Source organism: Lepidochelys olivacea (genome assembly GCF_965140295.1).
Source record: "Lepidochelys olivacea isolate rLepOli2 genome assembly, chromosome: 8".
Taxonomy (NCBI): domain Eukaryota; kingdom Metazoa; phylum Chordata; order Testudines; family Cheloniidae; genus Lepidochelys; species Lepidochelys olivacea.
In genome coordinates, this window is record NC_140418.1 from 76799569 (window position 1) to 76826784 (window position 27216).

At 40.9% G+C, this 27216-nt stretch overlaps 1 protein-coding gene across 2 annotated transcripts in view; it reads right to left on the reverse strand.

The window, feature by feature from the left end:
- Window positions 1-27216, reverse strand: part of LRRC8B (leucine rich repeat containing 8 VRAC subunit B) — a 44859-nt gene that overhangs the window by 14333 nt on the left and 3310 nt on the right. Inside the window, exons 2-3 of one of the 2 annotated variants that reach the window (XM_084637464.1) lie at window positions 7637-7692; window positions 1462-1600 (exon numbers count right to left, since the gene is read on the reverse strand). The gene's annotated coding sequence lies outside the window, so the exon portion shown is untranslated. The remainder of the gene's footprint in view (window positions 1-1461; window positions 1601-7636; window positions 7693-27216) is intronic. The other variant, XM_084637465.1, reaches the window with a different exon arrangement.

The window sequence follows — 27216 nt, forward strand, 5'->3', positions numbered from 1 at the left end:
CTCCTCACTTAAAGTCGTCCCGGTTAACATTGTTTCATTGCTGATCAATTAGGGAACATGCTCTTTTAAAGTTGTGCAATGCACCCTTATAACATTCTTTGGCAGCTGCCTGCTTTGTCCACTGCTTGCAGGAAGAGCAGCCCGTTGCAGCTAGCTGGTGGGGGCTTGGAACCAGAGTGGACAGACAGCCCCGCATCAGCTCCCTGTTCCTCTAAGTTCCCTGTGCAGCAGCCACCCAGCAGGCTACCAGTTGCTGGCAGTTCAGCTGTCCCTCCCCCCACTGCCATATGCTGCTCCTGCCCTCTGCCTTGGAGCTGCTCCTGGGAGCCTCCTGCTTGCTGTGCAGGGGAAAGAGGGGGGATAATGTCAGGGTGTCCCCCTCCTCCCTACTCCTGCCCCCCCTTACCCCTTCTCCATAGACAGGACAGGGCTCAGGACAGAGAGAGCTTACTGGCCACAGCTGCTGTCTCAACTTCCCGATTTTTTTTAAAGGCAATATACTTAGAATGGGGTCAGTATACTTAAAGGGGCAATGCACATCTCTCTCTCTCTCTCCCCCACACACAGGGTGTGTGTCTCTGTCTGCCATGCTGTCTCCCCTCCCTCCATTGGTGCTGCCTTGTAGGGTGTGAGGCTACATTAACAACGTGTTAACCCTTGAGGGCTCAGCCAAATGTTAGTTCATCATTTAGCAGTAAGGCATTCCCTGGGAAATATCCCACTCTCTTCCTTCACCACCTCAACCAAGCTTCACAATAATCATTGCTGTGTACAGTATTAAATTGTTTGTTTAAAACTTATACTGTGTGTGTGTGTGTGTGTTTATATATATAAATATTTGTAATATTGCGTAGGGACTACATCCCTTTATAAATTGTAACGAATTACTAGTGTTTTGTTTCCATCGACCACCGTTGTAAGACTTTCAGACCTGAAGTAATTATTTACAGTAACTCCTCGCCTAACATTGTAGTTATGTCCCTGAAAAATGCGACTTCAAGCGAAATGATGTTAAGCGAATCCAATTTCCCTATAAGAATTAATGTAAATGGGGGGGGGGGGGAGTGGTTAGGTTCCAGGGAAATTTTTTTTACCAGACAAAAAACTATATTTAAAAATATTTAAAAAAATCTAAAAAGTTTTGTTATACTACTTTGTCTTGTGATCTCTAGATTTTGCTATCACTTGTCAAAGCTGCATAATTTATGCCACATTATATATATTAGACCCAGAAGTTGCATTTTTCTCCTCTCCCCAGGAATGCTGAACTGGGAGGAAAGGATGTGGGTGTGTGAGAGGAAGACTCACTGAACAGGAGTTTCAGTTCTACTTTTAAAGAGATATTGCTTTTTGTTGACAATTCATAACTAGCAGTCTTTAATGAGCCCACTGTTATGTATTATTGGGCTCAAATTACAATACATTCATTAACCAATGAAAACATATTTATGTAGTCCACACCTTGTCAAGCATTTTAGATGACTCTCTAATTCTGTAGGTTCTCTTTTCCAGAAGAGCACACGCATCAAGTCTTTTCAACCAGCGTCTTTCAGAAGGCCCCCTTCTGTTATTCCAGTGAGACAGGATGTACTTTCTGGCCCTGATAAGAGACACCAACAATTTTTACTTAAAATGTATCCAGTACTATTATTGCCAGGTCACTGATTAGACAAGCTGTAGTTCCTGACCTCCAACACTAATTGCAGAAGCTTTGGAGGAAAAGCAATGTTCAAAAGCAAATAAAGACTTCAAGCGAGAAACTAAATTTGAACTTAAAGTTACATAAGGCATAATTTTTAGAAATCTGAGTGATAGGAACTATATTAGACACTCACAGTATTCCCATACTAAGAGAAAGTGTGAATCCACAAGGAAACAAATCACACAAACCCTATTTTTATTCTTCTTTCACTCATCATCACGTCACTTTTCATGCTGCCTCTGTTCCATCCTTCTCATTACAACCATGTACTCCAACTCCAAATCCAGTCTTTAAAAACAAAGGACCTAGCTCTGCAATCAAAACTCCATGGGTAGACTGACTGTGTGTCAGGCTCCACCAAAGTCAACAGACTGCTGCACAATCCAGGCAGATTCAATTGCACAACTGGCTCCTTAATTCTTTCAGCATTACACCCACCAGTATATTTATAAAAATTCTACATGACTTGACGTTTGGCCTTTCAATGTTGCATCATATTTGTTTGAACAATTCCGTCTTTGTTTTCATGCAGTTTAGATTGTAGGCTCTTTACAGTAGATATTGTGTTTTTCTGTGTCTATACAGCACTAAGCACAATTGGGACTAAGACAACAAAATTAAGACAAACCCTTTCCTAGCTCTTTCTGGAGGATGCTGTAAGTGAGAAATAGAACATGTATGAACATTTATCCTTTTATATTCAATTCAACCAATAAAAATGTAAAATTCTGCAACATTAATAAATCTCTGCAGAAGGTCTTTGAGACCAGAATCACAATTGCCTTGCAGAAAACTCTTAATACTAGTGTTTCAATAACCTATGAGAGGAAACCCCTTATTGAAACTACAGCATGCATATTCTTAAACACATACTGTTGCTGTAACTGTGCTAAACAACCATTTCCCAACACTATTAGCACTGGATAGAACTGACATTTGTTCGCAATATTGTTGGAAAATGGTTTCAAACACTGATACAATCCATAGGCTTGAGCATTTTTGGTTCTAAAATGAAGGGTCTGTCTATTAATATATGGGTGAGGTCTTAAAATCAGACCCACGCTCAGCAAGTGGGCTGTCACAATGACAACCCTAGCACTGTACTGCTTGATTTTCCATACAAAATATTATGCAAGAGAATACACACGACATCCTAAGCAGACTGGAACAAAATCATCTACTTGTACCTTCCAATCAACTGCTTTTCATTTTAAAATTTGAACTGAGCTAGATTAGGTTTATTTCAATGTATTGCCTCACCTACTGATGTGCTGCTAAAACGTTCTAAAAGAAGAGGCTGTATTCCTTGTTTGACCAAAAGTAAACTGATCACATATTACAGTGACTAAATCTCAGCAATCCTTCAAGATGTAGAGTATTCTCCCACACTCAGTGAAGAACAGTTTGTGTTTGACTACAAAGGATTCAGTTTATTGTTGGTCAAGTAAGCAACCACTAATAAGATCAACTGTACCAAAACATCAAGACTGTAGAAGAGATGGAAATGATTACAAGACTTTGAACTGAACCGTCATGAATTTTCGTCAATGGAGATTTTTGCCCGATTACATCATCGGTCACTTTGGCCTTTAATCTTCAGCGGTGGGCGAGAGGGAAATAGTCTATTTGAGCTGCAATTTTCACAAAGCTCTGAACAAGCTTCAGAAGTAGTCCAAATCACAAAAGAAAACTCACTGTAAGCTGTGACAAGATCATTTTTTTTTTTAAAACAGATCCTGTTTATGATTCACACGTGAAAACGTCAGAGATTCTTTAAGTAATTTCTCAGCATTCAAAAGCCACGTGATGCAGTGTCAAGTTCTAGGATGCTGTGTTGGTGTGGAATTACTCTGCCGATTCACTCCTGCAGCAGCCAGCCCAACTGGGTGTCACTAGTTTCAACTCAAAGAGTATGAACGGTTGACAATCCCGATCACGGAGTGCTGAGAGTAAAGTTGCAGTTTAACATTTCAGGAAATGTGAATTTAAACCAAAATAAATGTGTCCACACAGAAATTTATATTCGTTTAACTGTGGCTTTTTGCAGTTTCGCTTGAAAACTGATTGGGAATCAGTTCAAACTAAAATCAAAATAAGCAAGTCTATACAGGAGTTTCCACCAGTTTAACTAAATCAGTTTTAGAATATTTAAGTTAAACTAGTGCAACTTTCCCACGTAGAGAAAGTCTAAGACAATTGTCAGCCAGGGGAGGGACAAGAGCCTTGCCAGGAGAATGGTTTGCAAAATAAATGGCAGCTAGAGGTTAATCTCATGCCCCTAAGTGAGTGTTTCTTCATTGGGCATTGGATCACACCCTTCGTAATTGGCGATACCATCTGCTCCTTTATTCTTGAAATAAATTAGCTTCACACTCTTCATTTCTTTCTTTTACTTTACTTGCTTGCTTTCTTTCATCGGCCCTCAGTGTTTTTCCATCTTTGTGCAGAAAATTCTGCTTATTTATGTATCTGTTAATTTCACACAAGACTGCTAATGACAATAAGTTTTATCAAATTAACCCTGCAACTGATTGTTCCATGAATGAAACTGAGCAATGCAATCAGTGTGGTGGAAGTGCCCAACAACCTCAGCATGTAGCAATAGAATAAAAGTCTGTTCTAAAACCTACCAAATAATTACAGATTGATTACTACATTTAAACACAGCTTTGTGGCTCCCTGTCCTTTTCTTGTTTGGAAGTTTTTATATCCAGTCGTAAGGGTACACCCTACTGTTTGCAAAAGCACTGTAGGGACAGATTTCTTTGTTTTAATCTGTGAAATAACTGTAAATAGATACCAGCCCAATTATTAGAACAAACTATTCTAACCTCTTGAAATCCTTAAGTAATAAGGGCAAGTAATTAATACCCTGAGAAATCTTGCTGGAGAGCATAATTATGTCTCAGTAGCTAAACCCTCTCCTTACTTCAAACCTACATAGTGAAGATATCACCTTCCCAGCTAGATTTCCTTCAGTTTCACTATTTTAGAGTGGAGAGTTTAATTTGTGCTTTTCTCTTCAAGTCCTCAATAGGCACCATGTGCTTTATGCTGGGTGTCTGGCAGTGTAAATTATACCATCTCACCATAAGCAGATATTTTTGGCCATATCTTTATTACCTTCTTGCAAGTTCTGTGTAAGCTGAGTCATGTGGACCATTGCTAGTTTACTACTGAGACCTGAAACATAAGGCACACAGAAGACTTTTGTCCCGTTCATATGGTGAGGTGCTACATTTTGAATATTAGCCCAGCATGTCAGGCAATGAAACTTAGGGCCTGCCTACAAAGGAAAATTTTTCCCAGTGTAGGTTTTCCCACTATAGCAGGGGTTGGCAACCTGCGGCATGTGAGCCAATTTTTACTGGCACGCTGCTGCCAGCTGGGGTCCCGGCTGCTGTCCTGGGTGAACGGAACCCCAGGCCAGCAGTGGGCTGAGTGGGGCCGGCGGCTGGGACTGTCCGCCAATGTAGGGTATTAAATTTCTCCCCGTAGAAATGTGCTACTTGCAGAGCATCAGGTCTGGCAGCTGTAAGTGGTACACCGTAAGTAGCATATTCCTATGGGGAGAAATTTAATATACTACAGAGCGGTAGGGTAGGCTGTGCCTCCCCAAACAGCCAGCCCACTTCCTGCCCCCCTCAAACCCTGACCCATCCAACTCCAACCCCCCTCCCCACTCCTTATCCCCTGACCATGCCCTCCTAGGACCCCCTACCCTGGACTGCCCCCCTCAGAATCCTCCACCCATCCAACCCCCCCGACCCCATCCACACCCCCAACCTCGACAGGCCCCCCCCCCCCCGGGACTCCCACGCCTATCCAACCACCCCTTACCTTTCCGTCCCCTTACCATGTCACTCAGAGCATCAGGACCGGCAGCCGTAAGTAATACACTGTAAGTAGCACATTCCTGTGGGGAGCAATTTAATACACTACACCCAGCCCCGCTCAGCGCACTGACGGTCTGGAGTTCTCAAAATATGCTCTCTCACCCCTTATCAAATTACACTACAATTAGCTTAAAAACTTTGTTCGTATGTTACAGGAATCGTTAAAAAAATGTATAATGTTAATAAATACATAGGTTTGATGAAACAAAGTAGTTGTACTTATGTGCCTGTGCTTAACTTGTGTTTTCAGTGATTTACCTTCTAAAAAAATCTCGCATGTCTCACACCCCCAGAAAGGGCATCTCGCACTCCACTCCAGAACCACTGCACTAAACTGATAAGATCTGCATTTTAATTTAAGCTTCTTAAACATTTTAAAAACCTTGTTTACTTTACATACAACAATAGTTTAGTTACAGAATATAGACTTATAGAGAAAGATCTTCTAAAAACGTTAAAATTTATTACTGGCACGCGATACCTTCAATTACAGCGAACAAATGAAGACTCAGCACACCACTTCTGAAAGGTTGCCGACCCCTGCACTGTAGTTATACTGTCATAAGTATCAGGATAGTGCATCCACACCACTTTGTTGATGCCAACTTAATACTAACATGGCTACCACTCTGAAACCTATCTACTATCTACTGTGAATCACTGTGTCTACATGGCTCAACTTTTTCTTTAAAATAATTGCTCTGCATTTTGGGCAGATATCCCATGTTCTGCTGCCAGGCTTTATCCGTTCAGGGATTTTTCTCACAGAGCATTGTGGGATACCTACCAAAACCTACTGGAATGCTGGGACTTGGGATCAACAGAAATACAAAACAGAAAAACTCCCATGATTCCTCTCCTGGTATCCCATAAACTCATCTGGTTTTAGTGGGCCAGGACGATTTTCCAACTGCCCAAACACATCAGGCAGCACATAATGGAAAAAGCACTGCTGAGCACTACGATCCTGACTATCATTAATACGAACAAGGTATACCAGATGTACTAGCAATCATGCAGGCGGGAGGCTTTGGATGAGTTGGCAGACAGCCACCGGCGTTACTTCTGCAATGCCATGCAGATATCGCCAGAAGAGTGGAAGGACTACCTGAAACAGGATGGTTAATTAAAAATAGGGATACATACACATGAACCTTTTAGCAGTGTAACTCATTCCATAATAGAGTTATTTCATTTCCAAAGCAGATTAATTAAAGCATGATCAGATGCCAGAAAACTGGAAAACAAAAAGCTTGCATGGACACAAAGCAATTTATTCCAAAAAATGCTAAAGTTACATTGAAAAAAAACCCTTTCCCATATAAACAAGCTCTAAGACACCGTGGTCTCTTCATTCTTTCAGTATAAGCACATAACATATAGTTCTGTTTGTCCACTTGGCAGGAAAAATACAGATTTGGTCTGGGCAAGCAGTTGGCTCTAAGTGCTATTAAACTAGTAGAAATACAGATCTAAACCAAATGTGTCAAAATATTTATGTTCATCCTACTAGTTTTAAACCCCCCTCCTCAAACCTAAGCTTACTCTGAAGAGCACTTACAGTAACCCTTTAAAATATTTTGTCAATGAAACATGGTTGTACCTTTAATTTATTAACTACAAATTTGCCTGACAAAGATTTGTACAAGTTCTGAAGCAAAAGTCCTAATCTATGGCATCTAAAATGTTGAATATAGAAAAGGCAGATATAAGAAGTTATCTTGCAGAGACTGCTCCAGATCAATTTTACGGGGAATCCAAATGGTGAATTCTTTGCTATTATAAAGGCATAGGTTTTATTTGCTCTTCATGATTTATCTGACCTCATTACAATGCCTGTTGATTCTTCTTTTAGTAATTTGGTCTATACACCCACATAGAGTCTATAGTGCAATTCATTTTTTAAATGCTAAGCAGAAGAATTCTGCACTTGCTCCTTTCACTTAGTTTCTGAAGTGATGAAACCTTTGCTTATCTTATTTTAAATACAAAGAGAGATAAGTCAGAGTTTTTTCAGTATTCAAAACACTGGTCTTACCTGATGAATGCCAGTTACTTAGGAGCTCTGGTGTTGGAATTTCTGCTTGACAACTCCTGTAGAGATAACACAAACTAGTTATTACACATGGACAATTATGAACTTTTTTCAATATAAATAAATGCTTTAAAAAACCTTAAACGGTACACTATAGAGAATATAAGATTTATAAATTGATTCTGTTGGAAATCACCACTTCCAACATTCTTACAAAATGAAAATAGGACCAATTTAACCAAACCACCACCTAGTGGCATGGTGTAAAGTCAGCTCTTGTTTATTTTCAGTGTGAAGAAGTTACTATATTTAATGTAAAGGACAATGCTCTACCAACTTATTTTAGTATTTTCTTATCTCTCCCCCCACAGTATGTTCAGGCAAGTCAAAACATCAAGCACATCAATTAGCGGGGAAAAGAGTTTCAAATAGTGACACTTCACAGAACTCAAATATATGGCCTTCCCTCACTAGAGCATCTGACGCTTTTAAATATCACTCGGTATCTCAGCACCATGCAAAAAAATCCAATATGCAAAACATTAAAGTGTATCAAGAAAACACAAAGCAGTCCAAATACACAGACAGGCAAAACTCTGCAAGTTGGCAAATGGAAAACCAATTCACGTTAGCCCTCGAGAAGGGACACTTGAGCACAGCAAGAGAGATTAGTTCGCAAACTGTACAAAGAATGTGGGTGGGAAGAATAAGAATTAATCGAACAATGCTCAATGCACACATATTAGGGTACCCTTACAGATAAAAGCTAGCTTGTTCCCTAGTTGTTTTACTGAATATACATAAAATGGATTGCAAGAGCATTATGTACCCATCCTACTGCTTGAATCTGGCAACTCAGTTTTATTCTATATGACTAACTTCTTTACGATCTTTCCCGTTGCATCCACATTGAGAGGGTTTTCATGATAGGAGTTTATATAATTACATTGATTTAATTTAAAAAGCCAAGTATTTTCTCTGACTGTTGCTAAAGGTGTTGGATCATATTAAAGAAGTTCTTTATTAAAATCACAAATGAGTTTAATTCCCCAGAGTTTAAATTCCAGGGTATTACTAATTAAGAGGTCTCTTGGTTTTTGGTACTGTTTCTCTCCCTCTATGTGTGAAACTTGCAAGCTGCTAATTGCGTTAGTACATTCTAAGACAGAGTCTGTTCTCAAAGCAATTCTTTGTAATAACAACTACTCATGCAGAGAGAGACTCAAAACAATACTCTAACAACAGAAACAGCACCCAGAGACTCCCTGCCCTTTCGTTGTATTCATCTTGCTTTGTTAACAATTGTGATTAAAATAGAGATAGAGGATGTATGTGGATGGATGCTTGGTGTGGATAATAACTGAATGATCAGGGAGGTGCCAGCCTAAGAATCCAGTGTCCATCGGCTGAAGAAGGCATCAAGTGGAAATAACCAGAGGACCCCCGGAGGGCAGACTGGAATCCACCCAACAGCCTCAAGAATGGGAGAACCAAAGAACAAGATAACATCTAGCAGCACGGTGCCATCAGGAATGTGCCATCTGCTGATTGATTCAGCAACAGCATGATGAAGCAATTCCCATAGACTGGCATAGGAAGAAATTCCTATAAAAATGGACTCTAGAAAGTGAGAGCTTTGGGGGTCTGATTCTGCAAACCAACTTCCAGGAGCATCAGATGAGCATCTGACAAGGCCCTGCTCCCTCCTCATGTCCAGGCCACCTGGCCAGTGGCTTGGCATGAGCAACTCTAAGGCTGGTAACTATGATAACAACCTTGCAGAACCTCTGTGTGTGTGTGTGTGTATGAATGAAAGTGTGAATAAATATGAGATTGAATGGAATGTTATAGCTATAACTAACTGCTTACTATGATTCTTTCTGTATTCACAATAAATGTGGTGAATTTTGCCTTTTCCCCTTTAAGAAGATCCTGCTGGTTTTTATTTTATCGGTATAACAAAGGCAACTCCAGTACTATATGCTCTGCCTTTGATCGGAGGTTGGATCCAGTTATGAAGCGATTCCTTATTGTAACAAGGCCCTGAGAGAGAAGACTGGAAAAAAGAAGGATTTAGGTTTGGACTTCTTCACAGCTAGAAAATCAAGTAGAACTGTAGAAAGTATGTTAGGAGTTGAGAAGAAGGTGGCTGTCAGTGTGAATGCATGGCTACAGGGTGGACTGTTTTTAATTATGATTTAAAATCAGCAGGCAGGATATCTTGATTTAAATGTAATAATTACAGTAGAAATTAGAAGATAAAAGGATAAGGAACTGATAGCAGGGACACAAGTGAGCTATAGGCCTGGATCTATAATAGCAGCTTAAGTAGTTAGCATAAAGCCTTATAGCCTGAGTAGGAATAGCTGCTCAATAAATTAGCATATGTAATTAAACTAATAGTGACCTTAAGTCACGAGATGGCACAAGACTTTGTGACTATTACAAAACAATAAACAAGTGTTGCAATCTGCTGGTAGGTAACCACAAGAAGGCAGATTGCACCAGTTTCGAGTATTTTTGGAAGGGGACATCAGCAGATGCTCAACTGCAGGTAACCATAGTAATTCAACTGATGTATATACTAATGAGCTTTGCCTAATTAATGTACTAACCTACAGGATAAGGATACCCCAATGTTATGAGAGTGAAAAAGTGAAGATATGGTAAAGGAGGGAAAAACTATTTGTACATATGCATAAGGACCAGCAAAAGGCCTATCAAACATCTGGTCTCAGATACAGCCATTGGAGTTCTTCATCAGCATACCAGAGAGTCAGACTAGGATCCGTCTCACCCTCTAGAGCAGGGGTCTCAAACTCAATTTATCTTATGGCCAGTGCCAGTTCTCAAATCCTCCCAGCGAGCCAATGTCACTGAAGATGGCGTTCAGAAAAAATACAACAAACATTTTCTATTTCAAATTTCTTAGAAATAATAAAAACTGTCATACAACTTTATACAATTCGTCGCCTGCCAGAGAGTTTTTAGTGTTTGCCAGACACCTGGCAAAGCTTCAGTTCTGTCAGTTTGTTGGTGTTTGGCCTCAGTGACTGAGCAGTTGAAACCTTCAGAATTGCAGCAAGGTGTGCACCAGATAGTTGTGTTCGGTATTTTGACTTGTTTATATTCATTGTGGAAAAAAGTGATGCGGCCTCAATGGCTAACTCTGCCCAGCAACTAATGATGCTGTCTCCGCCCAGCAACTAGTGATGGTATCTCTGTTCCTCTCCCGCAGCCAATGGGAGCTGCGGGGGGCGGTGTCTGCATACGTCTCTCCTCTGCGGGCTGCAGTGGCGAGGTTCTCGGGCCGGGACTTTGAGATCCCTGCTCTAGAGCTGTCCCCATGAATAGGGTGAGTATATACATGTAATGGTGCCAGTCACTCTATACTATACTATCTCACTTTACTTGTTTGGATTGTTTTACTTATTGGACTATCATCATTATCATCAAATTTGTACAGTTACTGATGGTCTTCCCCGAGTGTGTGTTTTTGTTGTCACTGTTGTGCCCTATGGAGCTCCCAGAGCTGTAACTCTGATAATACTGAGCCTGATTCTGTATATTATACAGACTAAAACTAAAACAAAAACATAATCAACAAACAATTAATATATCAAGCAACATAATCTTGTTTTACATTTGTACTTTAGTTATTTTCCTAAAGAAGGTGTGATTTGTATTGATTGGTAACCATTACAAGTTAATTTGCAACTAAATATAAGCATTTACACTAGATTTGGTACTTTTTGCTAGCCAGCAAGATATATTATATCTATACATATTTAAACAACTATATGACTTAACATACATTTATTCAGATTCTTAATTTTTACACTTTTTATGATGTTAAAAAACGGTGAATGAAACCTGTAATTACAAGTAAATTAATCATAATCTAGCAAGTAAAAGGTCAGAGTAGCAGCCGTGTTAGTCTGTATTCGCAAAAAGAAAAGGTGTACTTGTTGCACCTTAGAGACTAATACATTTATTTGAGCACAAGCTTTTGTGAGTTACAGTTCCGATGAAGTGAGCTGTAGCTCACGAAAGCTTATGCTCAAATAAGTTTGTTAGTTTCTAAAGGTGCCCCAAGTACTCCTTTTCTTTTTATTTGTAATTAGAATCAAACTGCATTTGGATGGAAAAAATTGTTTATTAGTTAAATAAAACTACCTTACATGACCTGGATATTTAATACTACAGATAATTCAGTCAGTTAATTAACAGAACTGGTTACTATATCCTTCAAGACTTCAGAAATAGATCTCAACCTCATTTTTATTCAGAGATTGAAAGGGGAAAAACAAGCTTTCCTGCTTTTTCAACCCCAGATGGTTTCTCAACTTTAAATGAAACCTGAGCTATTCTTGTTAGGTGACAAATCTGAGGAACTGTCCCCGACTGAGGTGTCATTTGAGGAGGTTTTGGAACAAACTGATTAATTTAAACACTAATAAGTCACCAAGACCAGATGGTATTCACCCAAGAGTTCTGAAGGAACTCAAATGTAAAATTGAAGAACTGCTAACTGTGGTATGTAACCTATCATTTAAATCAGCTTCTGTACCAGGTGACTGGAGGATAGCTAATGTGACGGCAATTTTTAAAAAAGGTCCCAGAGGCGACTCCAGCAATTACAGGCTGGTAAGTCTAACTTCAGTATTGGGCAAACTGGTTGAAACTATAGTAAAGAACAGGATTATCAGACACATAGATGAACACAATTGGTTGGGGAAGAATTAACATGGCTTTTGTAAGTGGAAATCATGCCTCACCAATCTAGTAGAATTCTTTGAGGGGGTCAATAAGCATGTGGACTAGGGGGATCCAGTGCATATAGTGTGAAGATTTTCAGAAAACCTTTGACAAGGTCTGTCATCAAAGGCTCTTAAGCAAAGTAAGCTGTCATGGGATAAGAGGGAAGGTCCTCCCATGGATCAGAAATGGATTGCTATATAGGAAACAAAGAGTAGGAATAAATGGTCAGTTTTCAGAATGGAGAGAAGTAAATAGTGGTGTCCACTAGGGGTCTGTACTGAGACCAGTACTATTCAACATATTCACAAATGATCTGGAAAAAGGGGTAAAGTGAGGTGGCAAAATTTGCAGATGACATGAAACTACTCAATTGCACTTAAGACCACAGCAGATTGTGAAGCGTTACAAAGGGATCTCACAAACTGGTTGACTGGGCAACAAAATGGCAAATGAAATTCAACGTTGATAAATGCAAAGTAATGCACATTGGAAAACATAACTCCAACTATACATATAAAATGATGAGGTCTAAATTAGCTGATACCACTCAAGAAAAGAGATCTTGGAGTCATCATGGATAGTTCTCTGAAAACATCCACTCAAAGTGCAACAGCAGTCAAAAAAACTAACAGAATGTTGGAAATCATTAGGAAAGGGATAGATAATGAGAGAAATTTTCATATTGCCTCTATATAAATCTATGGCACACTCACATCTTGAATACTGTATGCAGATCTAGTTGTCCCATCTCAGAAAAGATATACTGGAATTGGAAAGTGTACAGAAAAGGTCAACAAAATGATTAGGGGTATGGAACAGCTTCCATATGAGGAGAGTTTAATAAGACTGGGACTTTTCAGCTTGGAAAAGAGACAACTAAGGGGGAATCTGACTGATGTCTATAAAATCATGACTGGTGTGGAAAAAGCGAATAAGGAAGTGTTATTTAGTACTTCTCAAAACACAAGAACTAGGGTCACCAAATGAAATTAATAGGCAACGGGTGTAAAACAAACAAAAAGGAACTATTTCTTCACACAATGCACAGTGAACCTGTGGAACTCTTTGCCAGAGGATCTTGTGAAGGCCAAGACTATAACAAGGTTAAAAAAAAAAAACTAGATAAGTTCATGAAGGATAGGTCCATAAATGGCTATTAGCCAAGATGGGCAGGGATGCAAAACCATGCTCGGAAGTGTCCCCAGCCTCTGTTTGCAAGAAGTTGGGAATGAGCAACAGGGGATGGATCGCTTGATCATTACCTTTTCTGTTCATTCCCTCTGAAGCACTTGGCACTGGCCACCGTCAGAAGACGGGATACTGGGCTGGATGGACCACTGGTCTGACCCATTATGGCTGTTCTTATGTTCTAAAGCATTAATCTGAATTAGCTGAATAAATTTAAATGAAGAAAATATTCTCCATTCTCCTGCTACTGCTGTTAAAGATTGGTTTAACACTTCAAAAATTCTGTTTTAAGGTGCTTACCCAGTGACTTCCTCCAGTTCAGTGATGTGATGTGATGTTCTTCAGAACTTCAGCAGCAAATGTACAGCTGGAATGTTTTTTTTTAAATTTAAATCTTTCTTCTTCTCCTTATCCCCTCAACTGAGGTCAGATCATTGTGTAAGCATCCACGATCTCTGTCCATTGGAGGTAGCATTAAGGTCCACCTGCTTATATTCTTTGATGCAATCTATCCACTGCTCCCTCAGTTTCTCTTTTCTAGCACCCTCTTCTGCCAAGCTATCTTCAGCATATCCCTTTCATTCATCCTCTGCTTGCATCCAAACTAATGAAGCTGTGTTTCCTGGATTTTGTCAGCCACATCATGGACTTGGACTTCCATCCTAATACTTCCATTTTGAAATCTGTCTGTGTGTATTTTATTTTTATTTAAACAATTACTCTGTAGTAAGTTGAGGGAGGCTTTAACATAACTTGTCATACTTTTAAGTAGGTTTATATTTTTTTTAAAAGAAAAATGTATTTAAATTTAAAAAAAAAATTTTAATTCCACTCTGCAGGGCTGTCTGCCCTAAGCTGACTATGTGGTCAGAGCCATTGGTGAGCATGTTTGACAATGGCACACTGGAGAAAGCGTGATGACAAAGAAAGATTGAGAGGTGGAAAGACTACAAATATAATCAAGTATCCAATACATAGAATTTGCTGGAGCTATTTTCTACCCAGTGAGTTGGGGCAATGTCCCATTTCAGTTTCTCTTACTGCAGCCCTATGGATGCTGAGCTGTAAAATACTAACATTGCTGGACTATTCAGTTCGGAGCCTCGCTTTGGTTATTCTGACAACCCAAACTACTGAAGAGTGCTAGAGGAATTGCTTCCTGATTGAAACTTTGTATGGATCTCTGAGGTGGGGTGTACAAGCCACACCTGCAGTGCATGCACAGGCTGGAGGAGGACCTTGAGCTACTCTGTTCCCTTTCTACTTACGGGCAGCCTAGGGAGGTAAGCAGAACTACAACCTGAAGCGCTGCAAAAGGAGCACTGTAGGAAGCCCCTTACTATTGATGGTCTGACCTGCTCAGGGAAAAGGACTCTGCAAGGTGGGAGACTTATTCTTTGATTTATTTTGTTTACATGGCTTTGTTGTTCCCTCTTGTGTTGGGAGGCTGGTTGGAAGTGATCCAAGGAGGCAGCTGCACAGCACTCCAGGGTGCAGGACTCAGTTGCCTACCTTGGGGTCCTGGATCAGAACCTGGTGTAGAGGGTGGTCCTGGGTTCTCCAACCTGCCTCCTAATGGGGCTGGTGGCAAAAAGCCTATCCCCAAGACTAGACTCAGGATGAGGAAGACTCCATAACCCAGAGAGTCCTGAGTCTGGGACTTTGGCTAGGTGAAGCCTGAAGTCCCTTGCTGGGCAGTGGAACTAGCATTTGTTGGACTTTTTACATACCCCAGAAGGGGCAGACACAACTTGTGCCCCCAAATGGAGGGCTGAATCACAGAGGGGACAGACCACTGCGGGGCTGGAGTGGCTATCATCAGGTGCGCAAGACAGAAAAGCATCTGTCATGCTCTCACTCAACCAGCAGATGGCGCCTCTGGGGTACAGACCCCTTCCCAGTCTCCTTATTAGCTGTCCCCTTCTATGTCTTCCAGCGGTACATGCACTAACTTAGTTTACACTTTGGAGAAGGGGCTAATTGCTATAGTTGATGGGGATTTTGGTTCTGCAAGATTTGCTCCAAGGGAAAATAATACAGACAAAAAAAGTCCATGGATATTTCTCTTACTTTCAGACAGCAGAATGATATTTTATCAGGATCATATAATGAAAAAACATTAGCCATTGCTACCACCATCCCATCGTATGATCTAGTTAATGCGGATATCAAATATAGCCAGGGAAGTGATGCATCCTTAATGCACAAACACTTCAGAGGGAACCACTTAGACAGAGGAATATAAGGATACAATAAATAATTCAAAGTTAATCTGTATTTAAGAAACAAACAAACGTGTGCTACTACTACTTGGCAAGCCAAGCTACAATGATAAAGAACTGAATCCTACAGCATTTAGGGCTAAAATCCAGCCTTAGTACAGAGCTCCTGGGTCTATTTTGCAAATCCATAACCAAATCGTGGGGGGCAGGGGGGTGAGGAGATGGGGAGAAACCTCTGCATTGAGGTGACTGCATGAATGTTATGCAGCAACTTAGTTTTGATATCACGGATTTCACCCCCAGCGACTCTGAAAAAGGGTATTAGGAAAATGCTGTGCATTCTCAGTGGCTACCTAAAGTTTGAACCTGGGGGAAGGGGAAAGAGAAGAGTCCCTATAAAGGGGGCTATCTTGCCCTAACTCAGTACTCCTGGCTGCCAACTCTGAAACAGAGCTGTCACCAAGCATAGGATTCAAGGCACCGTCATTACAAACATCCCATACCAAGGAAACTTTTTTGATAAGCTCGGGGACTCCCCCAGCCCCTTCTTTTCTCTACTCCTTCCCAGTATGGCAGCCCTGAGACTTGACTGGTGCTTCAGGGTTACTGTAATCACCACAGGTCCACATCAGACAGAAAGATGAGGATCTGCAATTGGCTCCCCAAATCCCTTACATAGCTATGCAGGCCCCAGACATGGAGCTCCTTCATCCTGACCTACCTCAGTACTGCACAGGCCAGTCCAGAGCCAAGAGACACACCTTCCAGCTTTATGAGATTGTGGGGAGTGACCTTGAAGGCCTGAGCTCCAGCTCAAAGAGCAACATCAACACAAATTTTAGAGCACTAGTAGGAGCCCCATTACCACAAGTATGTGGTCCCAGGCTGGGAGGCTTGCTCCCAGATGCAGTGTAGACATCTCCTAGAGAAAGAAAAACACTCCGAGGGTAAGGCAGGGGTCTCTGCTCTGTGGCCCTCATCTTACACAGTCTCTACTGTTTTTTTTTTCTTAACTATTTTCTGATGTCTCACCCAGCTCACTGAAAACCAAGCAAAGTGTCTTCAGATACCCCTTGAGGCATCCCAGGAAGTGCAGGCACTCCTGTAAATCCACACAGGGCCTGCCTACAGTGTTTCAAAGATAACCCCTTAAAAGCAGACCTCTCAGTCAAAGGGGGTGTTTCTGAGATATGAGATCTATGAGGGTTGTCTCTCCATATTTTGGTGCAAGGTAGGGATACAAGGGATCAATAGTTCTGTTAGTAGCTGACTAACAGATTAAAGCTGAAGCTAGACAAATTCAAACTAGATGTAAAGGTGTAAATTTTTAACAGTGAGGATAATTCACATTGGAAGAACTTGTTTAGGGATGTGATGGATTCTCCATTACTTGAGATCTTCAAATCAAGACTGGATGTCTTTCTAAAAGAGATCTTCTAGCTCAGAAAAGAAGTTTAGGACTTGAAGAAATTATTGGGTAAAATTCTATGGCCTGTGTTATGTATGAGGTCAGACCAGATTACCATAACAGTCCCTTATGGCCTTAAAATCTGTGAAAATTATTTAAAAGCTGCAGGGATTTTGCTGGTCTTGCTCTAACATACTAGGACCTCTGAACACCAAAAAGCTAAGATTGAAATGTAATACTCTGCTCTGAAAAAAAATTACGTCCAGTGCTATAAAATGTATAAGTGGTCATGGATTTTCTTCATCTCCATTTTACATTAACTTAAATTTCTTCACTTTTGGAACAGCTTTATAATATTGAACTATTTATGGTCTCTAGCACAGCTAATTGTAATGCTTCTGCCTGGCCTGCTGGGTCACCTTGGGCAAGTTATTGCAACTCCCCCGCATCTTTAAAATGGAGATTATGATACAAGCCTCCTGCGTCAAGCACTTTAAGATCTGCTGATGAAAAGTACTACATAGGAGCTAGGCATTATTATTATAGCCAAGCAATCAAAGAGCAGGCTCCCACAGAAATAAATAGCATGGCTCTATGCACTAACTACTCCGCACAACTCCTGGCCAGTACTATTCCATCTGGAGTATCCATAGTGTGCTTATTCTCTCTACTCTAACCCCAGCACTCTAAATGCATTCTTTATGCACTTTGTTCTGGTTAGAATAGCTTTTAATATTGCTAAAATTACTTGAACAATTATCTATTACAAATAAGCAGAATTTTTCAAGATCATTGAATCTGAACTAAAAAGCAAGCTGACAGTGATAAGATTTACACAGCCTTATAAAAAGAACAGTTGTTAAGAATAACAAATCTAAATGAGATTAGCAGGTCAAAATGTATATTACAAAAATACATGCATTATGCATGTCAAGTCAATTCCCAGCACATTGAAATACAGCTAAAAGTTTAAGATTAATGCTGATTTAAAAAAAAAAAAAAACGAACACCAACCATTGTATAGAAAGTTTTCAAGAGCTTTTAAGTTTTGCTGACAGTAGATGGTGTAGTAGGAAGAGAGCCTGAGACATAAGCCCTTGTATTATAGGCCTGGTATGAGGCCTGAGCTAAAGTAATGGGCAAGCTTTGCTGATATAAAGCAAAGTTAGCAAAAGTCCTGACTTTTGAACAAATGTCAGGCTCTGTCTGCTTGCAAGTTCACAGAATGTGGCTAGAACAGGGCTGATATCAGATTGCAATATCAGCCCTGTTCTTGCCAGATTCTGTGAACTTGCAAGCAGGCAGAGCCTGACATTTGTTCAAAAGTCAGGACTTTTGCTATTTGTATCAAGGTATAAAGAGGTATCTCTAAGAGAGTGTCTTGGTCCAGCTGAGAGGGGAATGGAAAGTTCTGCCATTCACTTGAGTTGTGTCCATTGTCATGGGCATACATGTCATAGTATCCTCATAAACTATCAGAGGGGTAGCCGTGTTAGTCTGTATCCACAAAAACTACAAGGAGTCCAGTGGCACCTTAAAGGCTAACAGATTTATTTGGACATTTAGTCTTTTTTTCCCCCCCTTTCTTTTCTCTACGTAAAAGAATAAATGGACACAAATCAGACATCAGGAACGGTAACAAACAAAAGCCAGTAGGAGAACACTTCAATCTTCTTGGACTTTCAACAACAGATTTAAAAGTAGCGATCCTTCAATAAAAAAAACTTCGAAAACAGACTTGAAAGAGAAACTGCAGAGCTACAATTCATTTGCAAACTTAACACCATTAATTTGGGCTTGAAGAGGGACTGGGAGTGGCTGGCTCACTACAAAAGCAATTTTCCCTCTCTTGGTATTGACACCTCCTCATCAATTATTGGGAGTGGACCACATACACCCTGACTGAATTGGCCTTGTTAACACTAAAAGAAAAGGAGTACTTGTGGCACCTTAGAGGCTAACCAATTTATTTGAGTATGAGCCTTCGTGAGCTACAGCTCACTTCATCGGATGCATACCGTGGAAACCGCAGCAGACTAAAGTCGGTATGCATCCGATGAAGTGAGCTGTAGCTCACCGAAGCTCATGCTCAAAATAAATTGGTTAGTCTTTAAGGTGCCACAAGTACTCCTTTTCTTTTTGCAAATACAGACTAACACGGCAGTTACTCTGAAACTTGTTAACACTGGTTCTCCATTTGTAAGGTAACTCCTTTCTCTTCATGTGTCAGTATATTTATGCCTGCATCTGTAATTTTCACTCCATGCATCTGAAGAAGTGGGGTTTTTTACCCTCGAAAGCTTATGCCCAAATAAATCTGTTAGTCTTTAAGGTGCCACGGACTCCTTGTTATCCTCAAAGTCTGCCAGGTGCTATTACTGTGCTTTGTTGATAATAAACCTGACCTGGTGCCTTCATAGCTTAACGGATCTTGTGGTCATTGGGTGGTTTGCTTGAGGTCTGCTGTGCTGGCTGTCTGCGCAGAGGTGGGGAAGCACACAGGAAAAACACACATACGCAGCCAAAAATCTAACACTGGTGACCCACATTTCGACTGCTGAAATGATAAGTAAGCGAGCTGTCCTCTTGAAACAGCTTTTCCTGAAGGGAAGATAGGAGATTCAGAGTTTATTATTTCTGAGTCCTACATTGTAACAGAATCTGTAGAAGCGTAAGTATAGGTGCAACCCTACAGAACAGAATATATTATCACTCTAGCCTGGTCATTGGAAAGCTGATTTATTTTAGCTGACTAAATTGTTCTTTGTGGTTAGTGCATCTCTTATTGAACAAGATGAAATATTTTTGGTTCTAAAAAGACTCAGCTGTGATTCAAAGTCAGCCTTGTAAGATTAACTAATTTTGGATGTGTAATTACAAAGTGATACAATGGTACAAATTGATGTGGTGGTACAGAATTGATAACATGTCTATTGTGTGTCCACATATCTTGTAAGGTCTTGGGTACTATGCTTATAAATGTTATGCAAAAAATCTGAAGTCCACCTTACTATCACTGGTTTCAGAGTAGCAGCCATGTTAGTCTGTATTCGCAAAAAGAAAAGGAGTACTTGTGGCACCTTAGAGACTAACCAATTTATTTGAGCATAAGCTTTCATGAGCTACAGCTCACTTCATCGGATGCATTCAGTGGAATGCACTGAAAGTGAAAATGTATCAAATTAAGCCATAAAACCAATTTTTGTGAAGTAGAGAGGGGGCGAAGGAGAAAACTACATTTCTGAGGTGGCCAAGTAACAAGAGATTCCCATTCTTCAGATAATGAGTGAGCTGCCTCCACAGTGCACTTTGGATCCATGTTACACCCTGCATATTGTGCTGTTGCTGGACTGTAGGGTCAACTACACTAAAAAAATTTAAATGAAGTGCTTCAATTTCCCTCCTCCACTTTAGAACACACATTAATATTGTTATTGCCTAAATATGACCCTTTATAAATCTTGTTACACACACAGAGAAAACCGTCATCTCTTAATGTAACTACTAGCAATTCTATGTCTTCAAACGGAGCGCAAACACAAAAAGCCAAATGCTGCACTGAGGACCTGGAGTAATCTCACTGAGTTGCACAAGGTGAATGCAAAACATGACTCAATATCTGTGTACACATGTACTTTTTATACTGCCATCAAGGCTGAGTTATACATTACATAATATGGAGAGCAAAATATTATGCATTAAGTTATTTCCAAGAGCGCTACTCAAGTCTCCTTAAAAAGTGGCTTAAGATTGACAAAATCTTTTACTTTTAAGATTCAGTATCAGCTTCTTCAGTTAGCAATATTACAGGAACAATCACTTCTCTGTAGGTTGCCTTTGAAACACCACTATAAATTTTTATCTAAATACTACAAACTCTGAATCAAGTATAAGCAGCTTACTAACATTGATGTCAATTAAGAACTTCAGCAAATACAATGATTGAGGTCCTTACCTGTGAACTTTTAGATTGTTGGTGTGAGACAGAGTGCACTCTGATTGGTCCATCTACACAGCCTGCAGCAGCGATCCTCTCAGTCCAGGTCGACCGACTCAGGTCGGGGGGGCTTGCACTATCACGCTAAAAACAGCTATGTAGACAGTGCTCTGAAGTTGCAATTTGGGCTGGAGATCAGGCTCTGAAGCGGTCCCCCTTCTCTAGGCTTCAGAGCCTGAGTTCTAGCCCAAACCACACTAGCTACAAAGCTATTGTTAGCATGGTAGTGCAAGCCCGAGTCTGTCGAAGCTGAAAGGCTCGCCATGTAGACACCATTGCTCCAATTCAGCAAGGTACTTGAGCATACCAGTGATCCCATCCCACTTCAGTTAAGCACATGCTTTAGTACTTTGCTGAACTGGGGTCAGTGTCACTACAACGTTAATATTTAAACAAGATGTCTAACATTTACTTCGTTTCCACATGATGCTAATCCACAAGCAAAGCAATACAGGAATTAGTTTCACTCTCCTCCGTTTCTTGCAGATTGGAAATCATAAATTATCACTGCTTTTGATCAACATAAAACCACTGGCTGGAGACTCAGACATGACAATTTCAATTAAGTTCCCAAATTCACCCCTCCACAAATCTATTTCAGTTCATATATAGCATTTGAGTTTTCAGATTTGTTGTTCTTCACAGGATAGACTTAATTTAAAATTTTTATTTATAGATTTTATAGTGCTAATAGCATAATCATATTTCAAAGAGCAATATTTTCCTAAAAAATTACAGTATTAAATGTCTAAACTATAATATTTGTCAATACAATTCCTGGGCTAATGGGAAGATACACATTATCAAACTGTATACTGGAATTAGAATTACTTTAAGTTATAGAAATCTTATAATTTAACATGATTAAGGGATTTTTTAAAAAGCTGGTATCACTTTATTATGGTTGGTGACACAATATTGGTTTTGGATACAAAATTGAAATGTGCTGCATCTCTCTAATGTCATCTGAGTAAATCATGTCTATAAAATATTTGACTCACTATTTAATAACTAAATTAAAACTACAAAAATTAATAAAAACAGCTGCCTCCCTACCGCCACGTTATATTAGTATCATCAGATTCCTTATTGATGGGTATGTGTGATGCTGGTAGACCAGGTGCCAGCTATTGCCAAAGTTCCCATGTCTCTATTGACCACTGACAAATAGATGGAAACCTCTGGCTCACCTGTGTGTTTGTATTGTTAAAATAGGCAACAGAATTACAAGAATGTGTTTAGACTTTATGAAATGCTTGACAGTTGCTGCATGCTAAAAGCTGGGACTGGATGACATGGGATGGATCACTCAATAGATTACTCTGTTCTGTTCACTCCTTCTAGGGAATCTGGCACTGGTCACTGTCGGAAAACAGGATACTGGGCTAGATGGATCATTGGTCTGACTCAGGATGACCACTTTTTTGTTCTTTTTTGTTCTTAACAGGCATCCCTCTATCATCCACAGTCTGGTAGAAAGAGTCAACTGGACATTGAAGCCTATGCTGAGGATCTATGGTATCTGGTGAGAAAAATGACTGGGATGCATTGCTCCCTTATTTGTTATTCGCGTGTTCGAGTGTAACCCAAGAGTCTACCGGGTTTGCCCCCTTTGATCTCCTTTATGGGAGACAAGTAAGGGGATCCCTAAATTTAATTTGAGACTCCTGGGAGGGTAGCACAGAAGAGTCAGGACAGCTTGTAAGAAAGTATGTCACTTGTTTTAAAGAGTTGGCAGTGGGTTTATTTGCCCTGACCCTTTAAAAATTTATCAGCTGAGTTTGCATCTCAAAGCAGAAGGGGGGGGAATAAAACCCCCCTAAAAAGGATGAACTGTAACTTTATGCTGCTTGGACTCTTGGGGGGGGGGGGGGGAAGGAGGAGGTAAGGATTACTACATATAAACAAAAGATCCCTAGTACTTAGTTTGGGTTAGGCCTCAAGGACATATAGAGCTTGCTTATTATAGACACTTCTGTTACTTTTTGAAACTTAAGATTGGAACTCATTTGTGTATATATGGCAGGGATGGGCAAACTTTTTGGCCCGAGGGCCACATCTGGGTATAGAAATTGTATGGCGGGCTAGGAACGTCATGAAATTGGGCTGGGGGTGTGGGAGGGGGTGAGGGCTCTGGCTGGAGGTTTGGGCTCCGAGGTGGGGCTAGAAATGAGAAGTTCAGGGTGCGGGAGGGGGCTCCAGGCAGGGGGTGCATGGGGCAGGGGGACGGCTCCAGCTGGGGGTGCAGGCTCTGGTGTGGGGCTGGGGATGAAGGATTTGGGGTGTAGGAGGGTGCTCCGGGCTGGGACCGAGGGGTTCCGAGGGCGGGAGGAGGATCAGGCTCTGGGCAGTGCTTACCTCAAGTGGCTCCCGGAAGCAGTGGCATGTCCCCCCTCCAGCCCCTACGTGGAGGAGCAGTCAGGCAGCTCTGCTGTGTGCTGACCTGTCTGAAGGCGCCGCCCACGCAAGCCCTAGACCTCACTCCCCAACGGAAGCTCGAGGGCCAGATAAAACAGCTGGCGGGCCAGATGCGGCCCACGGGCCGTAGTTTGCCCACCCCTGCTATATGGGTTTGCCAGCTTTAGCCTTGTAAACAACTCTCATTTTTCTTTTCCTGTAGAATAAAGCTACAGATAATGTTACAGGATTGGCTACAAGTGTTGTCTTTGGTGTGAGATCTAAAGTGCAATTGACCTGGGGTGATTGGTACTTTAGGACTGGGAGTAATCTGAATATTGCTGTCATACACGGTGTGAGGGATCATCTATCACAAAGATAGGCAAGACACATGGGAGTACCCAAGGAGACTGTCCATGATTCCATGTTAAGACTGTTACAGTGTCTGAGGAGTTTACAGTTGATAATTGATTGGTGAAAACTAAGTATAGAACTCACCACCAATTTGGGGTTTGTGCTCTGGTTCTTAAGAGTCTTCCCTTGACAGCATGACCTCCTTTAACCTCTCCAGTCTTAGAGTGAATTATGCCCTCAGAAATTTGCACTGAAATATGTAGGACTTGCTTCCATGTATACGAGTTCAGAATTAGGGCCTTGTAATATCACACATTCAGAAATGGAGCAATAATACACTTCTATGGATTCACATAAAATAATGAAAATTCAGTCCAGATTGTATAACAATTTTCAAAATTTTAAAATTAAACTGCTAAGATTAAAAGTTGAGTTCATAGTTATTCAATGATGGAAAATATTCCATTTAAGATTATTTTCCCACAGTATGATTCTGCTTAAATTAAGATTGCATTTACCAGAGTGAATTCTGCAAAGAGATTAGGTATGGTGCTAGCTTGTTCATAAACTATTTTCAAGGTTAACTCTTGATAAACTGAGAAGCACGGACTGCCTGGTCTTCTTTCAAACACAATATTTTGCTAGTAACATCCACAGCTATAATTTTCTGAGTATGGGAACCTTAAATCAAAAGGTTTTTTTGTGGGAAAAATCTCAATATTATGAAACTTTAATATTGCATTAGTATTCACTTTTGACTCAATTAGGATTTAAATCTAGACCACCAGAGGGGGAAATCTAGTACATTATCCAATTGTAGTAATTTACAATAATGTTCACAAGCCTCAAAAATATAATTGCCAATGTTTTGTGGATTTCTTTGTTTGTTTTTGTTTTCTGATCATGCATATTTGTCAAGTTTGGTAAATAAAATGTCACTCATGAAGATGTAAGATATTTAATTACCTAATTTGCATATTGCCATAAATTTAAGAGATTATATGATTTAATGCTGATGTAAATTGTCTGCTTGACATGTAAGACCTCTGTTCTACAGAGCAGCAGCAGGGCAAGCTATCCACACATTGCACTGGTAGCATGCCTCAACCTCGATCAGGGAAAGGTGCTTGTGCAGAAGAACAGGGACTTTCTTATGGGTACAGCCTCTGGGATTTTTTTGTATAATTTTTTATGAATTGTTATTTCCATTTATCCATGTGTGTGTGGGGGGGTATCTGGTCCTGCTCCTGGGGGACAGGAGGCCCGTGGCGGGTCAGGGGGTCTACAGAATGAGTTCACCCTGAAGCAGCAGCTCCTGTCCCACGGGGCTGGGTTCCTCTGCCGGGCATTGCAACCTGGCACACGAGGCTGCTGCACCACTCAGGTTATAGCACCACTTATGATAGCGGGGAAGATGGGCCAAATCTGAATGAGCATTGCTCTGACTCTATGCACCAGGTTGCAATGACACTCCCTTCCGGAGGTGGCGTGGGGCCAGGATAGGCAGGGAGCTGCCTTAGCGGCAGCCACACTACACCACAGACTGGTAGCCGCTGGAGGGAAGTGCTGCCCAGCAGGAGGCCACGCCCCAACCCCCTCCCAGAGGCAGCACCCCACACCTCCTCCTGCCCCCCCTCCCAGAGCCCACACCCCACAACGCTCTTGCACCTCAACCCCCAGCCCAGAGCCCTCTCCTATACCCAAACTCCCTCCCAGAGCTTGCACCCCTCACTCCCTCCTGCACCCCTGCCCCAAGCTCAGCCCAGAGCCCGCTCCCACACTGCAAACCCCTCGGCACCAGCCCAGAGCCCGCACACCCTCCCAAACCCCAACCCCCTAGGCCACCCGTGAAAGTGAGTGAGGGTGGGGGAGAGTGAGCAACGGAGAGATGGGGGGTTGGAGTGAGCAGGTCAGGTCTTTGGGGAAGGGGCGGGGCCTCGGGGAAGGGGTGGGGTAGATCCTGGGTTGCCCTTAAATTAAATAAAAGTGATCTTGGGTATAAAAAGGTAGAAGACCACTGATCTAAGGGGATAAGACTTGGGTCTGTCATAATAGAGATCTGCGTTCTGTTCCTAAGTAGGGTATAAGGCCTCGCTCAATAATAAAGGTTGTGAACTGCAGAAATATTAACAGTGCTCTTTGAAAGAGGAGAGCCTAGAACTCATGGTCTCCTGACTCCAAGCCCAATGCATGACCTTTCCATGCATTATAAAGTATTTTATGGGGGGAGGGTCTCTCTCCAGCACTATCACTGAGAGGAGTGACACTTGGCTGGTCTGGTCATGTACTGGAGGAACAGGAGAAGTGCCAGGAACCCACCAAAAATGTTATACTTTGTGCTCCCACTATAGCAGCTCACTCTATAGAATCTATCTTGCAGTATCCTATTCCCAATTCTGAGGGATGATTATTTAGTGTCGCTGAAAATTACCCAGAAGTTACTCAGCATGTTTCATCTACTCCAGAGTACAACTATGAAGGAAATGCAACAGGAAAAATTAAATTGTCTTCCTCCTCATGAGGATTTTGACTTCCTGGAAGAAAGGGAAAGTGACAGAAAAACTTAGATCAACTCCTCTTCCCTTGGCCTTTGCGGGAGAAGGATCTGTTGGTACTACTTCCATTATCTAATGTTACTGAATCCTCTCTACCAATGAAGAAAAGAGTTTGTAGGTTGGATAAGATAGGCGGGGTTAGAAGATGGGAGAGAAGAACTGATAAAGATGTCAGCCTTCCAGTTTAACTTCTGGAAGATAGTTACAAAAAAAAAAAAAAAAAAATCTTTTCACATCTCAACAGGGCCTAAGGGATATGCCCTAATGGTTTAATAGAAAGGATATTATAATAAATAAGGTTGTGCATGGATATAGACTAAAATGGCATCAGAGAAGCCAGAATGCAGTTTTGTAATAGATTTTAACACATTATCATAGCAACTATTCTGTTAAAGTTACCATTAAAAGCATTTGGTTTTTACAGTGTGTTCTTGTTTCATTAGGATAAATCTGTTCAAACTAGGACTTCAATGATGTCAGTGTATACTTCATTTTTGTACCGATGAGCAAAAAAGCATGTTGTCACAGGCATCTTTGAAACTGTTTTTCAGGCAAAATTAACAAAAGTAGATACAGTAAAATTAGGTTATTCTACATACCAACAAATTATGGATTGTACCAAGAATTTAATACCTAGGTACAATAGAATGCCATCCAAACTGCTTTGCAAGCTATACTGTACATATGATCGATAGTTCCGA